Source organism: Balaenoptera borealis (genome assembly GCF_965194805.1).
Source record: "Balaenoptera borealis genome assembly, chromosome: 1".
NCBI classification, from domain to species: domain Eukaryota; kingdom Metazoa; phylum Chordata; class Mammalia; order Artiodactyla; family Balaenopteridae; genus Balaenoptera; species Balaenoptera borealis.
In genome coordinates, this window is record NC_138860.1 from 105,370,774 (window position 1) to 105,389,130 (window position 18,357).

At 37.5% G+C, this 18,357-nt stretch overlaps 1 long non-coding RNA gene across 1 annotated transcript in view; it reads left to right on the forward strand.

Moving 5' to 3' along the window:
- The window catches only part of LOC309626564, a 240,657-nt gene that overhangs the window by 61,060 nt on the left and 161,240 nt on the right, over nucleotides 1–18,357 (forward strand). The gene's annotated exons all lie outside the window — the stretch shown is intronic.

Sequence of the window (18,357 nt, forward strand, 5' to 3'; positions counted from 1 at the left end):
TGAAGAGTGACCCCCACTCGCCGCAACTGGAGAAAGCCCTTGCACAGAAACGAAGACCCAACACAGCCAAAAATAAATATAAATAAATAAATTAAAAAAAAAAAAAGAATCAGGTGGCTTGCTCCTTGCCTTTAAAAAAAAAAAACTGTTTTGTAGTAGTTTGTTTTTTGGTTTTGGTGCCTTTCTTTAGGCCTGCTAAAATGTCATGCACCAAGTGGCATTCAGTATCTGCCAAATGACATAAAAGATGAGTTTGAACATAAAATGGAGGGGAAGAAACCTCCATTTAATGATCAAAGAAAGAAAGAAATACAGCAGCAAAAACATCTTTACTTGTAAATATTGGCCCATATTATTAATAATTATTATTAACCTATAATAAGAACCCAGGTAATACAATTTAGTATCAAGAATAAGACAGTTATATAAATAACTATAAAATATGACAGAATACAGGAAGTGAGCATGTATTACAAGGTTTAATGAGAAATGAGATATGGGACTCACTGACCAAAATGTTCCATCCTTGAACTTTTATCACTATCCTTTTTCTTCAGTCTCATCCGAGTCTACAAGCATTGTTTCTTCCACCCCTCCCTGTTTTTCTCTACCCTCTCTCCTTTCTTCAGTTCCAATCCATTTTAGAGCCCCTGGGTTATCAATCCCTTTTTTGCTAATATCTCAATTTCTCCTATTCAATTATTCATGTTACATCCATTTGGCTATCCATACTGGCCTTCCCTCAGTTCTTCAAAAGTGCCATGCTCATTCCCGCTTCACGGCCTTTGCATATGTTGTTTGCTCTGCCTAGAACACTCTTTCATGTCCCCAAATTCCTTTAATCCCCTCCCACTTTGCCTAGCTAGTTCTTCATTCTCCAGATATCTTTCGGCACCTCATCTCAGGGAAACCATACTTGACTCTCAGTTTAAGTTAAACCCTTTTAAACATGCTGTACAGACCCTTGTAAAACCCTTGACACCTGAAATTAGTTATCAAGTCTTCTTTTATGTTAGATTATAACCTCCACTAAGGTGGGTTCCAGTTCTGTCCCAGTCATTGCTAAATTCCCAGCGCTGTTTTCTCATTTGATACACCTAAGACATTTGATAAATATTTGTTCCATGAATGAATAAACAAATGGAAAAAGAAACCCTATACATTCAATTGGAATGATCGCTCAAGGATTTATGGTGGAGGAAGTCTTGTGAGATAGGCTTTGAAAATGGACACAATAGTGAGAGGCTGTGGAAATAGTTGGTACTGAGGCTTGGAGACAAGAGAGCTTGAGGGTGCTTGGGGAAGAGTAGACAGTTCAGTTCGGCTGTAGAGTATGGACCATATAGGAGAGCAGGAAAAGATTACATTGGAAAGGAAGGTCAACATAATACGGTGGAGGAAGGCCTGTCTTGAAAATAAATACTTAATTTTGTATCTGCTGATGAGACAAGGAAGGAATTGGCTACATAGGCTAAATGAAAAGGGAACGAGAATGCATGGAGGAAACTTGTTCAAGAACTAAGTGACAGTCCAGCAAAAAGTAATAAAAAACTGGACAGCTGACTGCAGAACATAAATGAAAAAGAAAAAGCAGTAATCAAAAGAATTATACGGGGCTTCCCGGGTGGCACAGTGGTTAAGAATCCGCCTGCCAATGCACGGGACACGGGTTCGAGCCCTGGTCTGGGAAGATTGCACATGCCGCGGGGCAACTAAGTCCATGCACCACAACTACTGAGTCTGCGCTCTAGAGCCCACGGGCCACAACTACTGAAGCCCACGCACCTAGAGTCTGTGCTCCGCAACAAGAGAAGCCACTGCAATGAGAAGCCCATGCATCACAACGAAGAATAGCCTCCGCTCACCACAACTAGAGAAAGCCCGCGCGCAACAACGAAGACCCAAGGCAGCCAAAAATAAAGAAATAAAATAAAAATTAAAAAAAGAATTATATGTTTAAGGTGTATTCTGTGGAGAAAGACTAAAATGTTTAACTAAAGTATTTGGGGGGAAGATAAGAAAAAGAGATAAGCCAGGGTGCTTCCTGAGGTTTCTATAAGAGTAACTGGAAAAATGGTGAAGCCAGGAAAGTTAGGATAATCTGGCTTTAGGGATGGTGAGGGAGGGAAATGATGAGTTTATTTTGTAACATTATTGAGCTGGATTTTTTAAAAACTCGCCTAGAATACTGTAGTCTTGGAGTGAACACTGTAGGTCAGTGGCTGAAGATTAATACAGAACTTCTGCGCTAATGAGATTTTATAGTTACATTTCTGGTAATTCCCTTAGTCTGTTTTTCACATGCTTCAAGCCATAGGATAAACATAGTGTGTTGTTTTGGAGAAACAACTGTGCAGAAAATTTGAGGCAATAACCACCAACCAACTTAATCCCTTAACTTAAAAATATTTTATGTTAAAATAGACAGAAATGTGTTAGAAGAGAAAGCAAGATTCACTTGGATTTTTAAATGACACTCTCAAACTCAAAGAAATGTCATGCTTGGCAAACTGCTTTAGGGTCTATCTTCCTTGCCCCATCTCTCCACCCCTCATTTGGAGTTTCTTTTGCTAAATAAGTTGTCTAAATAGCTTATCCACATCCGTTATTGCTGGTAAGTGGTATAGCAAGAATTTTAAACCAGATCTCTCTAGAGCGTGCACTCTTAAAACTACTTCACTGTATATTATTAAATAATTCAATGGTATTCGAGTTTTTGTTAACATTGCATTTAGCATCATTCACCAAGTAAATGACAACATAATGACAAATACTGGCAGCTGGTATTTTTCAATAATGAATTAGCAGGGTCTCCAAGAATGCAATCAGAGCAAGTGATTTTTCACTGTGCTTGGGAGAGACCAAAGACGGGATCATCAAAAGGATTAGTGTGCTATTTCCTAGTTCAGTGACCGTTAATTACATGGGTATGTTAAGCCATCCTTCAAACTTTTAAAACATAAAGCTGACATCATTTTCCTGTTCAAAATCTTGAAAGCACAGTTTAGAAAGTCCTTCACAATCTGGTTCCAAACTGTCGTTCAACGATGAATCCCCACACAATCAGCCTCAAATACGCTGGACTTTCAATTAATTAGTTATTTAAAACAACTAAAAATCTTCCAGAAAAAGTAACCTAAAGTTAAGACTTCAAGAGTTAGTAAGGGTTGTTCAGATTAAAATGGGGAAACAGGGTTGGGAAGGAGAGAGCTCCAGGCAAGAACAGGCAGAAACAACATTATGTGGAAGAAAGAGCCAAGTCCCCTGAGTAGAGCTCACTGAGGGAAGGATGGTAGGAGATGAGGCTGAAAAGGCAGGTAGGCAAAAGCCAGAAGCCTGAAAGAGGACTTTGTAAGTCATGCGGGATGTGGGCTTTCCCTTCAAGGGCAATGGGAAGTCCACAAATGGTACTGAGCAAGGGGTGACATGCTTAGATCAGACATGCACTTAAGAAAGTTCACTTGGAAATGGTATTAACAGGCACTGTACCACGACTGCTACTTCCAGATGTACACCCTCCACTGACTTCTACAGGTAAATGTGGAAACTGATTAGTGGATTTACTTAACAAAATTGTAGTTTGAATTCTAATCAGATTTTAAAATACGGTAATGAAAAACACAAAGTCTTTTCCCTTAAAGACTTGGGGTGCATGTTAGTGTGTTTTTTATAAACTTTAGTAACTGTAATAAGCAAATTACTTTGAAGTATTCCATTTTCAAAATGTCACTCAGTGCATGAAATGTGATATTACAGCATTGCCAAACTACTTTATAATCTTTTTAAAAGGTGTTTATTTGAATACACAAATATGATCAATGAATACAGAAGTATATAATCACCAAGAGAAGTTACTAGAGTTTTCATAATGATCTTTTGGCTTTTCCTCTGCTGATATTGGTGCCAAAGAAATTAGGTTATAACTATTGTTTCTCTTTGTGCCTGAAGAAACATTTCCAAATACAGAATGAATGGAGTTCATTCAGAGGCCTTGCAAATGGGCTGTGGCCCCTTATTATGCATAATGGGCCCCAGCAAGGATATTTAGAACAAAACCAACTTTTACTTTTTAACCCATTGACAAGGTCCTACATTTTAAAGGAGCTCTACACACTGGATTTACTTAGGTTTATCTGTTCCTTTATCACAATTTCTATAGAAGAATATTAAGGATGCTAGACAGTCTTCCACTCAGAGAAGGCAGCTGAATTTTTTTTTTTTTTAATAACAGGGTAAATCACATGTTGTTTAAAACTTAAATTACAGAGGACATAGGATTTTCCAGTAGACTAAGCCAGACACAATGATATGCAATAATATTTGAGAAAAAAATAAAGAGAAAGAGAGCTTGGTGGAGAGGGCGAGTCCCTATGAAAGAACAAAGGTGAAAAAGTCACGCATCTTTCAATAAACCTAAGTTTTTGGTTGTTACTGTTGTCCCTGAATATATCAGGGCTTCGTGTACTTTAACTGATTTTTTAAAAGGCAAGAGATGACACTACAACAGTTGGGAGAAGAAGAGGTTATAGCCCACTTCCTCCACACCCTCTTGATACTTACCATCAATCCTTTGTGTGGTCTTGGCTTATGCAGTATCCTGTCTCATTATGACTGAACTATGAAGAGTCAAATAACTGTCATCAACAGTGTAGTATCAAACTGAGGGTCCCAGATTTTTGTTAAACATACCCATTTTGTCAACTTAGTCTTTTTTCCTCCCTGTTTAAACCACAGAACAACCTCCTAGAGGTGGCAAGTTCACAGCTGGCAAATTAGCAGAGAAGTAAACTGTAATCTAACGCAATGGCTTCAGAAAAAGTCAAAAGATTTTAATCTGAGAGGAAAGGAATTCCAAATTTTTGACCCACAAGTTCAATGTTTAAAGGTTCCCAAGTATTTTTTTTAGGAAGGGAACTAATTTATTCCTAGATTGGCCCGGCAGTGGATTTCTCTTTGTCTCAAAGTAATTTGCTGGTTGGACTACAAAGGACACACAGAAACCCAAAGAAAAGAGAGTAACGAGGTAGAAAGGAGATGGGTTCTTGGCATGTGCTTGCACATCAGCCTGCATTTCTGAGGGCACATCCAGGGTCTGGCTGAGGACTCTACCTTCCCTGTTTCACTCACAAGCAGGGGATCAGCAATGCTCCCTCACATTGTATACTTTTTTTTTTTTTTTTTAGCAGCTACTGCTGCTTTATTTTATTTATTTATTTATTTATGGCTGTGTTGGGTCTTCGTTTCTGTGCGAGGGCTTTCTCTAGTTGCAGCAAGTGGGGGCCACTCTTCATCGCGGTGCGCGGGCCTCTCACTATCGCGGCCTCTCCCGTTGCGGAGCACAGGCTCCAGACGCGCAGGCTCAGTAGTTGTGGCTCACGGGCCCAGTCGCTCCGCGGCACGTGGGATCCTCCCAGACCAGGGCTCGAACCCGTGTCCCCAGCATCGGCAGGCAGATTCTCAACCACTGCGCCACCAGGGAAGCCCACATTGTATACTTTTGAAGCACTTGACAGAAACTCTTCTTAATGGAGATATTAAAGATTGAAGAACATTTCTGAGACTGAATCATTTTGGGAAGAAAGAAAACTGTCTGAGTCAAGTGAAACCACCTCTGACAGAGCTCAGCTCTTCTTCTCCCAGGAGCTCTTCAAGGGCTAAAGGCTGCAGAGAGATAATTGCTAATTAACCCCTTCATGTTTTCATGTAAAGATTTATGCAACTTGTCACATATCCAGAGTTGTATTTTTATTATATAAATATTGTATAATGACTGTACGTATATTCTAAGCATTTTATTATATAACAATATTATATAATTACAGTAAAAATAATGGTAGTTTACCTCATTGGGTTGTGGAGAGGATAAAATGAGATCATAAGTATAAAGTGCGCATAGCCATATTCCTGGTGCACTGTAATTGCTCAGTATATGGTCACTACTATAATTATTGCTGTATGGAAGCTGTTCATGTAAAGCTTTATCTCTTCATCCAGCTACAAATACCTTTTAATGGAAATACCAGAGGCTAAATAGTAACTGAGATTTAAGTGGAATCTGGAAAAAAAAGATAAACTTTTGATCCAGAGGTATTTATACAGTTTCGAACCACCCCAGGACTTCGAATTTTTGTAGGTGCCTTAGTTCCTGAAGTTTCTGAAGAGATTTGCACTTTCAAGAACTTAGGCTTTGGGCTTCCCTGGTGGCGCAGTGGTTGAGAATCTGCCTGCCAATGCAGGGGACATGGGTTCGAGCCCTGGTCTGGGAAGATCCCACATGCCGCGGAGCAACTAGGCCCGTGAGCCACAGCTACTGAGCCTGCACGTCTGGAGCCTGTGCTCCGCAACAAGAGAGGCCACGATAGTGAGAGGCCCGCGCACCGCGATGAAGAGTGGCCCCCATTTGCTGCAACTAGAGAAAGCCCTCGCACAGAAACGAAGACCCAACACAGCCAAAAATAAATAAATAAATAAAAATTAAAAAAAAAAAGAATTTAGGCTTTGATAATGAATTAGGCAATTTGAATCCTGACTAATCCATGACTTAGTCTCTCTATTCCTTAGTTTTCTTGTGTGTAAGATGGAACTAATAGCTCTACCTACACCTCAGGGCTGTTGTGAAAATTTTGTAGACCCCTGCTCTTCGGCACAATTACCCATGCATTGAGAATTCCTCAATACCATGATCCATCTGTTTGAGAAATAGCTCCCTCAATCTTTCCTAACTCCCTCTTTACTTGCAAAAGTCTAGGATGACTCACTCCACAGTTACAACATCCAAGATGCCCATGCACCTTACTTCAGTTCCTGGCATACTCCAGAGCCCACAATTAGCACCTATATGTACCCTATCTTTCCCTCTAGAGTCAAAGTGAAAAAAGAGAAACCAGAAGTGGTGGTTTCTATATAGTTATTAGAAGTTAAACAACAACAACAACCAAAAATAACTTAGACCAAAATAGTAAAAAAAAAAAAAAAAAAAAAGTTACTAAAAAAAAAAAGTAGCTGGTTCTGGCTTCTGAAACAGAGGAAGGAAGAAAAGTTATGAGATAATAATCTGTTATATTCTACAGGGAGTAGACATACCTAGGTCAAAAGTAAAGAAAATTGGTTGGGTTACTCCCTAGAAAATGACAAGAAAACTGAGGTTCAGAAAAGTTAAATGAAGAAGTAAGTATTCAAAGCAAAACAACAAAAACAAAACACAAACAAACATGCAAAAAGTTAAATGAGAGTTCCGCATAGATGTGTTATGAAATTCTTGCTCACTATGCCCACCTTGAAGCAAGAGAAGGGGATTATTGTAACATCCCAAGTTGGACATATGAATATATTTTCTGAGTAAAGTTATTAAATAGAGTGATTATTTATATATTGGGTTTAATAGAATTTTGCAAGTGGCCTAAAAATGCATACAGTAATAATAACTGCCATTTAATTAAATGCCAATGTAGTAGATGTTTTTCTGATTTTGCCATCCAACATTCATTCTCCTTTCTTCTGATAACACTACCTACATCTCCTTTGGGGAACCATGTTCCCTGTGCCTTCTGTCCTTATGCTTTGGATGGAGATGAAATCATCCCTGATTCTGGAGTTAGGTATGTGATCTAGGTCTGGACAATCAAAACATTGAAGTTCCCTGGACCTACAATTATTTCAGGGCTGGAAACATGCAAAAGTGGATTTAATCAAAGTGAGGCCAGGACTTTTGCAGGCATTTCTGAGGAGAGTTGACCCTTTTTTCTGTTAGATTGGAAATCGGGAAGATGTTAATATAGAGTTGCTAGGAGTCAGCATTAAAAACTTCTTTCAAAATAAAGCAAATATCAAGAAAAGCAGGCTGAAGAAATGCATCAAGATCAAATCCTGAGAGTATTGTTTGAACCCTTACTATCTTGGTAAAGAAAGGTAATTAATTTTTTTAAATTTTAACCGGTTTTTTTTCCTTCCTTCCTTCTTTCCTTCTTTCCTTTTTCCTTCCTCCTTCCCTCACTTCCTCCCTTCCTTCTTTCCTTCATTTCTTTTATGCCTGCAACTGAGAGTGTTAATACAATCTATTTTATGTTAGCCAGTATATATACTTTTTCTTTAACCCACAAAACAATCCTGTGGCTGGGCATAATTATTCTCATTTTCAGATCACAACTGAGGAATTCCATGGTCATGCACCTAATATGCCACAATGCTACGATTTAACTTCAGGCCAGTCCAGAGCAGGTGGTCTTCACTACACTCCCTGCTCTCAGAGAACAGGGCTCCTAAGGGACCAAGCCTTGAGGTTTCAACAACTCACATATCCCAATAATTTAGGGGCCATATCTATATGAGAGACATGACGTGACAATAACACATTTGCTTTGGCCTGTGATTGAAAATAAATGCTTTACTCTTGAAAATGTAGTGATTCCTTGACCAGGCCACATTTTTTAAAATTTTATTTTATTGGAGTGTAGTTGATTTACTATGTTGTGTTAGTTTCTGGTGTGCATACAGGCACTTTTTAGAATATTACTGAAATAATTGCCATAGACAAGTCATTTATAAAATGTACTTCTTTAAAGCAAATTGTATTTTCCACTTTTAGCCTAATGTCAGGTATATGTCCAAGAGAAAATTTTTATACTCATTCATCCTATAACAGACATTTAGAGATGTTTAGACATTTAGAGCATATCAGGCACTAAGCAATGGAGTATCTGTACTGGGTTGCCTAGAACAAAAATTTGCCTGAAGTGGTTATATCCACTTCAGGATATATGTGTTATATCCTGTGTGGCAATGTAACGCTTTCCTTTACATGTGAAACTTCATAGGGAATCACTTTTTTTCAAAGGATAAGACCCTGAGAGGCAGTACTGAATAAACCTCTCTGTGTCTCAGTTTCCTCATCAGTAAAATGAGGATGATACTAAGAGTACTGTTATTAGTAGTACCCCATCCTCTGCTAAGTTTCCCAGTTAAGTGAATTTCTGACTTAACTATCTAGCTTTTAAGTTTGAATATTTATAGATTTGATTTTCACAGGATTCGATTCACTTTTATCTCTCTCATGCTCTTTCACACACATACGAATATGCTACATAAATTATCTCCCAAAATGAGCAAGTTATAATACATGCCCAGCATTGAAATATAAGCTAAATTGTATTTTGTCAAAGAACCAAAGATTGTTGATATGTAAAATGAATAAGGAAATATATCAACACAGTTTTCATTATAAAAATACATTGTTTAAAATACCTCTCTTCTCAAATTTTCTGTTAAAGTTAATGTAGCCATGTGGCTGATATAAGTTTTAACAAAACCAAAGCCAAGTATAACCACTTAAAGTATGGTGATTTCAGAACAGTGACAGTATGCTTATTTAAATAATGTTATGTTGTGTGCACATATTCTGTCTTTCTATCTATTTAGACGAGAGAGGATAGGCTAAGGCAACAGGGAAATCTCTCAAATAAACTTGGAAATTAGAGAAATTTCCCTTTATTCTTCTCACCATAATAAGCTAGAATGGATCATTGGAATCTATTTCAAACAAATCAAAAGTCTCCTAGTATATTTGTATTGCAAAGACCAAAACGTCTAAGTTGTCATCTCAGAGCAGCAGATAGCTTAGAAAACAAACACACTGATTTTCCAGCTTTCTTGAGTTATGAGTCACAGATAAAAATTATGTATATTTAGATTATACAACATGATTTTCTAAAGGTGTACAATGTGATGATTTCAGATATTATACATTGTGGAATGATTACCACAACCAAGTTAACACATCCATCACCTCGCAGAATTACCTGTTTTGTGTGTGTGGTGAGAACACTCAAGGTCTACTCTCTTAGCAAATTTCAAGTATACATTATGGTATCATTGACTATAATCACCATGCTGTACAATGGATCCTCAGAACTTATTCATCTTATAAATGAAAATTTGTACCCTTTGACCAACATCTCCCCACTCTTCCCCAGCCCCTGGCAACCACCAGTCTACTCTCTGATTCTATGAATTTGATTTTTTTAAATTCCATGTATATGTGAGATCATACACTATTTGTCTTTCTGTGTCTGGCTTATTTCACTTAGCATATTGCCTTCTAGTTTTATCCGTGTTGTTACAAATGGCAGGATTCCTTTTTTATGGCTGAATAATATTCATATATATATTAGTAATATATATATATATATATATATACTATGTAATATATACTGTCTATATATATATATAATTTTCTTATTCATTCATTCATACACAGAAGTTGTTTCCATATCTTGGCTACTGTGAATAATGCTGCAATGAACATGAGAGTGCAGATATCTCTTCAAGAGACTGATTTCATGTCCCACCCAGAAGTGGAATTGCTGGGTCATGCAATGGTTCTATTTTTAACTTTCTGAGGAACACCCCTATTGTTTTCCATAATGGCTGTATCAATCTACATTTCCAATAACAGTGCACAAGGGTTCCCCTTCTCTACATTCTTGTCAATGCTTATCTCTAGTACTTTTGATAATAGCTGTCCTAAAACCTGTGAGGTGATATCTCATTGTGGTTTTTAAAAAATATTTATTTATTTATTTATTTATTTATTTATGGCCGTTTTGGGTCTTCAGTGATGCACGCAGGCTTTCTCTAGTTGCAGCGAGAGGGGGCTGCTCTTGGTTGCAGTGTGCAGGCTTCTCATTGCGGTGGCTTCTCCTGCTGTTGAGCACGAGCTCTAGGCGTGCGGGCTTCAGTAGTTGTGGCACACGAGCTCAGTAGTTGTGGCTCGCGGGCTCTAACCGCAGGCTCAGTAGTTGTGGCACACAGGCTTAGTTGCTCTGCGGCATGTGGGATCTTCCCCGACCAGGGCTCAAACCCATGTCCCCTGCATTGGCAGGCGGATTCTTAACCACTACGCCACCAGGGAAGTCCTGAGTGTGGTTTTGATTTCCATTTCTCTGACAATTAGTGATATTGAGCACCTTTTCATATACCTGCTAGCCATTTTTGTCTCTCTTTGGAAAAATGTCTCTTCAGGTCCTTTGCCTATTTTTCAACCAGGTTATTTGTTTTTTTGCTGTTGAGTTGTATGAGTTCTTTGAATATTTTGTATACTAATCCCTTATTAGATATATGGTTTGCAAATATTTTTTTTCCCATTTTGTAGGTTACCTCTTCATATTAATTTTTTCCTTTGCTGTATAGATTTTTAGTTTGATATACTCTCAGTTGTTTATTTTTGCCTTTGTTGCCTGTGATTTTTGTGTCATATCCAAAAAATCATTGTGCAGACCAATGCCAAGAAGCTTTTCCCCTATGCTTTCTTCTAGGAGTTTTATGGTTTCAGGACATACATTTAAGTCTTTAATCCATATTAAGTTGATTTTTGTGTAAGGTGTAAGATAAAGGTCCAGTTTCATTCTTTTTTTTAATTTTGAATTTTATTTTATTTATTTTTTTATACAGCAGGTTCTCATTAGTTATCCACCTTATACATATTAGTGTATACATGTCAATCCCAATCTCCCAACTTATCACACCACTCCCCCCAGCACCACTTTCCCCCTTGGTGTCCATACGTTTGTTCTCTACTTCTGTGTCTCAGTTTCTGCCCTGCAAACTGGTTCAACTGGACCATTTTTCTAGGTTCCACATATATGTGTTAATATACTATATTTGTTTTTCTCTTTCTGACTTACTTCACTCTGTATGACAGTCTCTAGATCCATCCACATCTCTACAAATGACCCAGTTTCGTTCCTTTTTATGTCTGAGTATTATTCTATTGTATATATGTACCACAACTTCTTTATCCATTCATCTGTCGATGGGCATTTAGGTTGCTTCCATGTCCTGGCTATTGTAAATAGTGTTGCAATGAACATTGGGTTGCATGTGTCTGTCTGAATTATGGTTTTGTCTGTGTATATGCCCAGTACTGGGATTGCTGGGTCATATGGTAATTCTATTTTTAGTTTTTTAAGGAACCTCCATACTGTTCTCCATAGTGGCTGTATCAATTTACATTCCCATCAATAGTGCAAGAGGGTTGCCTTTTCTCCACACCCTCTCCAGCATTTGTTGTTTGTAGATTTTCTGATGATACCCATTCTAACTGGTGTGAGGTGATACCTCATTGTAGTTTTGATTTTCATTTCTCTAATAATTAGTGATGTTGAGCAGCTTTTCATGTGCTTCTTGACCATCTGTATGTCCTCTTCAGAGAAATGTTTATTTAGGTCTTCTGCCCATTTATTGATTGGGTTGTTTGTTTTTTTAATGTTGAGCTGCATGAGCTGTTTACATATTTTGGACATTAATCCTTTCTTGATTCGTTTGCAAATATTTTCTCCCATTCTGAGTGTTGTCTTTTCATCTTGTTTGTAGTTTCCTTTGCTGTGCAAAAGCTTTTAAGTTTCATTAGGTCCCATTTGTTTATTTTTGTTTTTATTTCCATTACTATAGGAGGTGGGTCAAAAAAGATCTTGCTGTGATTTATGTCAAAGAGTGTTCTTCCTATGTTTTCCTCTAAGAGTTTTATAGTGTCCGGTCTTACATTTAGGTGTCTAATCCATTTTGAGTTTATTTTGTATATGGTGTTAGGGAGTGTTCTCATTTCATTCTTTTACATGTAGCTGTCCAGTTTTCCCAGCACCACTTATTGAAGAGACTGTCTTTTCTCCAGTGTATATCCTTGCCTCCTTTGTCATAGATTAGTTGACCATAGGTGCATGGGTTTTTCTCTGGGCTTTCTATCCTGTTCCATTGATCTATATTTCTGTTTTTGTACCAATACCATATTGTCTTGATTACTGTAGCTTTGTAGTATAGTCTGAAGTCAGGGAGTCTGATTCCTCCAGCTCCATTTTTTTCCCTCAAAACTGCTTTAACTATTCAGGATCTTTTGTGTCTCCATACAAATTTTAAGATTTTTTTGTTCTTGTTCTGTAAAAAATGCCATTGGTAATTTGATAGGGATTGCATTGAATCTGTAGATTGCTTTGGGTAGTATAGTCATTTTCACAATATTGATTCTTCCAATCCAAGAACATCGTATATCTCTCCATCTGTATCATATTTAATTTCTCTCATCAGTGTCTTATAGTTTTCTGAATACAGGTCTTTTTTTTCCCTAGGTAGGTTTATTCCTAGGTATTTTATTCTTTTTGTTGCAATGGTAAATGGGAGTCTTTCCTTAATTTCTCTTTAAGATTTTTCAACATTAGTGTATAGAAATGCAAGAGATTTCTGTGCATTAATTTTGTATCCTGCAACTTTACTAAATTCATTGATTAGCTCTAGTAGTTTTCTGGTGGCATCTTTAGGATTCTCTATGTATAGTATCATGTCATCTGCAAACAGTGACAGCTTTACTTCTTCTTTTCCGATTTGTATTCCTTTTATTTCTTTTTCTTCTCTGATTGCCGTGGCTAGGACTTCCAAAACTATGTTGAATAATAGTGGTGAGAGTGGACATTCTTGTCTTGTTCCTGATCTTAGAGGAAATGCTTTCAGTTTTTCACCATTGAGAATAATGTTTGCTGTGGGTTTGTCATATATGGCCTTTATTATCTTGAGGTAAGTTCCCTCTATGCCCACTTTCTGGAGAGTTTTTATCATAAATAGTGTTGAATTTTGTCAAAAGCTTTTTCTGCATCTATTGAGATGATCATATGGTTTTCATTCTTCAATTTGTTAATATGGTGTATCACTTTGATTGATTTGTGCATATTGAAGAATCCTTGCATCCCTGGGATAAATCCCACTTGACTATGGTGTATGATCCTTTTAATGTGTTGCTAGATTCTGTTTGCTAGCATTTTGTTGAGGATTTTTGCCTCTATATTCATCAGTGATATTGGTCTGTAATTTTCTTTTTTTGTAGTATCTTTGTCTGATTTTGGTATCAGGGTGATGGTGGCCTCACAGAATGAGTTTGGGAGTGTTCCTTCCTCTGCAACTTTTGGAAGAGTTTGAGAAGGATGGGTGTTAGCTCTTCTCTAAATGTTTGATAGAATTCACCTGTGAAGCCATCTGGTCCTGGACTTTCGTTGGTTGGAAGATTTTTAATCACAGTTTCAATTTCATTACTTGTGATTGGTCTGTTCATATTTTCTATTTCTTCCTCGTTCAGTCTTGGAAGATTATACCTTTCTAAGAATTTGTCCATTTCTTCCAGGTTGTCCATTTTATTGTCCTAGAGTTGCTTTTAGTAGTCTCTTAGGATGTTTTGTATTTCTGCAGTGTCTGTTGTTACTTCTCCTTTTTCATTTCTAATTTTATTGATTTGAGTCCTCTCCCTCTTTTTCTTGATGAGTCTGGCTAATGGTTTATCAATTTTGTTTATCTTCTCAAAGAACCAGCTTTTAGTTTTATTGATCTTTGCTATTGTTTTCTTTGTTTCTATTTCATTTATTTCTGCTCTAATCTTTATGATTTCTTTCCTTCTACTAACTTTGGGTTTTGTTTGTTCTTTCTCTAGTTCCTTTAGGTGTAAGGTTAGATTGTTTACTTGAGATTTTTCTTGTTTCTTGAGGTAAGATTGTATTGCTATAAACTTCCCTCTTAGAACTGCTTTTGCTGCATCCCATAGGTTTTGGATCGTTGTGTGTTCATTCTCATTTGTCTCTAGGTATTTTTTGATTTCCTCTTTGATTTCTTCAGTGATCTCTTGGTTATTTAGTAACGTATTGTTTAGCCTCCATGTGTTTGTGTTTTTTATGTTTTTTTCCCTGTAATTCATTTCTAATCTCATAGCGTTGTGGTCAGAAAAGATGCTTGATATGATTTCAATTTTCTTAAATTTACCAAGGCTTGATTTGTGACCCAAGATGTGATCTATCCTGGAGAATGTTCCATGCACACTTGAGAAGAAAGTGTAATCTGCTGTTTTGGATGGAATGTCCTATATATATCAATTAAATCTATCTGGTCTATTGTGTCATTTAAAGCTTCTGTTTCCTTATTTATTTTCATTTTGGATGATCTGTCCATTGGTGTAAGTGAGGTGTTAACGTCCCCCACTATTATTGTGTTACTGTCAATTTCCTCTTTTATAGCTGTTAGCTGTTGCCTTATGTATTGAGGTGCTCCTATGCTGGGTGCATATATATTCATAATTGTTATATCTTCTTCTTGGATTGATCCCTTGATCATTATGTAGTGTCGTTCCTTGTCTCTTGTAACATTCTTTACCTTAAAGTCTATTTTATCTGATATGAGTATTGCTACTGCAGCTTTCTTTTGATTTCCATTTGCATGGAATATCTTTTTCCATCCCCTCACTTTCAGTCTGAATGTGTCCCTAGGTCTGAAGTGGGTCTCTTGTACACAGCATACATATGCGTCTTGTTTTTGTAACCATTCAGCGAGCCTGTGTCTTTTGGTTGGAGCATTTAATCCATTTATGTTTAAGGTAATTATAGATATGTATGTTCCTATTACCATTTTCTTAATTGTTTTGGGTTTGTTTTTGTAGATCCTTTTTTTCTCTTCTGTTTCCCACTTAGAGGACTTCCTTTAGCATTTGTTGTAGAGCTGGTTTGGTGGTGCTGAATTCTCTTAGCTTTTGCTTGTCTGTAAAGCTTTTGATTTCTCCATCGAATCTGAATGAGATCCTTGCTGGGTAGAGTAATCTTGGTTGTAGGTTCTTCCCTTTCATCCCTTTAAATATGTCATGCCACTCCCTTCTGGCTTGCAGAGTTTCTGATGAGAAATCAGCTGTTAACCTTATGGAAGTTCCCTTGTATGTTATTTGTTGTTTTTCCTTTGCTGCTTTCCATAATTTCTCTATGTCTTTAATTTTTGCCAATTTGATTACTATGTGTCTCGGCATGTTTCTCCTTGGTTTTATCCTGTATGGGACTCTCTGCCCTTCCTGGACTTGGGTGGCTATTTCCTTTCCCATGTTAGGGAAGTTTTCGACTATAATCTCTTCAAATATTTTCTCGGGTACTTTCTCTCTCTCTTCTCCTTCTGGGACCCCTATAATGCGAATGTTGCTGCGTTTAATGTTGTCCCAGAGGTCTCTTAGGCTGTCTTCATTTCTTTTCATTCTTTTCTCTTTATTCTGTTTCACAGCAGTGAATTCCCCAATTCTGTCTTCCAGGTCACTTATCCGTTCTTCTGCCTCAGTTATTCTGCTATTGATTCCTTCTAGTGTAGTTTTCATTTCAGTTATTTTATTGTTCAACTCTGTTTGTTTGTTCTTTAATTCTTATAGGTCTTTGTTAAACATTTCTTGCATCTTCTCCATCTTTGCCTCCATTCTTTTTCCGAGGTCGTGGATCATCTTCACTATAACTATTCTGAATTCTTTTTCTGGAAGGTTGCCTATCTCCACTTCTTTTAGTTGTTTTTCTGGGGTTTTATCTTGTTCCTTCATCTGGTATATAGCCCTCTGTCTTTTCATCTCGTCTATCTTTCTGTGAATGTGGTTTTATTTCCACAGGCTTCAGGATTGTAGTTCTCTTGTTTCTGCTGTCTGCCCTCTGGTGGATGAGGCTATCTAAGAGGCTTGTGCAAGTTTCCTGATGGGAGGGACTGGTGGTGGGTAGAGCTGGCTGTTGCTCTGGTGGGCAGAGCTCAGTAAAACTTTAATCTGCTTGTCTGCTGATGAGTGGGGCTGGGTCCCTTCCCTATTGGTTGTTTGGCCTGAGGCGACCCAACACTGGAGCCTACCCGTAGACTTTGGTGGGGTTAATGGTGGACTCTGGGAGGGCTCACACCAAGGAGTACTTCCCAGAACTTCTGCTGCCAGTGTCCTTGTCCTCACGGTGAGACACAGCCACCCCCCGCCTCTGCATGAGACCCTCCAACATTAGCAGGTAGGTCTGGTTCAGTCTCCTATGGGGTCACTGCTCCTTCTCCTGAGTCCTGATGCACACACTACTTTGTGTGTGCCCTCCAAGTGTGGAGTCTCTGTTTCCCCCAATCCTGTCGAAGTCCTGCAGTCAAATCCTGCTGGCCTTCAAGGTCTGATTCTGTTGGAATTCCTCCTCCCATTGCGGGACCCTTAGGTTTGGAAGCCTGACGTGGGGCTCAGAACCTTCACTCCAGTGGGTGGATTTCTGTGGTATAAGTGTTCTCCAGTTGGTGAGTCACCGACCCAGCAGTTATGGGATTTGATTTTATTGTGATTTCGCCCCTCCTACCATCTCATTGTGGCTTCTCCTTTGTTTTTGGATGTGGGGTATCTTTTTTGGTGCGTTCCAGTGTCTTCTTGTTGATGATTGTTCAGCAGTTAGTTGTGATTCTGGTGCTCTCACAAGAGGGAGTGAGGGCACGTCCTTCTACTCCGCCATCTTGAACCAATCTCCAGTTTCATTCTTTTGCATGAAATATACATTTCTTTTCGTGCTCATACAATGCTGAATGGAGCCATATGGTGTAATGATTAAGAAAACAAACACTGGTGCCAGACAAGTGTGGGTTCAGATTCATGTTCTGGAACTCACTGTGTAACTCTTGCTAAGGTTCTTAGACTAAACATTTAACGTGGTTCTTGGTATTTGGTAAGCACTCAATAACAGTAGCTTATATATGTCCATATAAGTATATATGTATAACAATGCTAGATTTATAAAATAAAAATCTCCATAGTAGACTTCAGTGATAAATGAAATACTAAAAGTAAAAACAACTATTCATCATTGAAGTTTCTTTATTAGTAACACATAGAGAACAATAAAATTCAGATCCTTAATATGAATTAAGCTTTATGAATTAAGAGGTGAATCACTTAAGCATATACAAAGGGCTAGATAAATGCCAGGAAGATGTTACACTGCTAGAGAGTAGTTCTTTATATTACTGTTTAACTATTTTAACTATATTAGCCTGACATCAGTTCAAATTCAGTATTAAATATTATGTTGTATGTTGCTCTATACTTGATTTTAAATGAATCATAATGTTCAATTATAGGATTTGGCATTATTACTTTTTAAGGTTTTTATATCCTTGATAATATGAACATTCAGTTTAGCTTCAGTTACACAATATAAGATCTTTTTTATCACACAATTATTCTTTCAAAGTTGAATGGGCATGCACAAATGTCCAGAGTGTAGACAGCTGTCCAAACAATAAGACTTCTATGTATCAGGACAGGTGCTGTTATTATCCTGCAAACCCATAACACAAGTGTTCATTTATAAAAGATTTGGAGGAAAAAGACTTAATAAACATAAAAAATAAATAATTCAGTATCTCAGTAGTAAAACAAAGTGATGAATTTCAATGTATTCCATGCACAAGAAACAAAGAAATTTCAATGAAAATTTATAGAAAATTATAGGAGGTTGTCCACTGCTATGGAAGTATTTTGATACCACATAGTAATACCTGATTTGGAATATTTATTACAGCTAGCTAAGA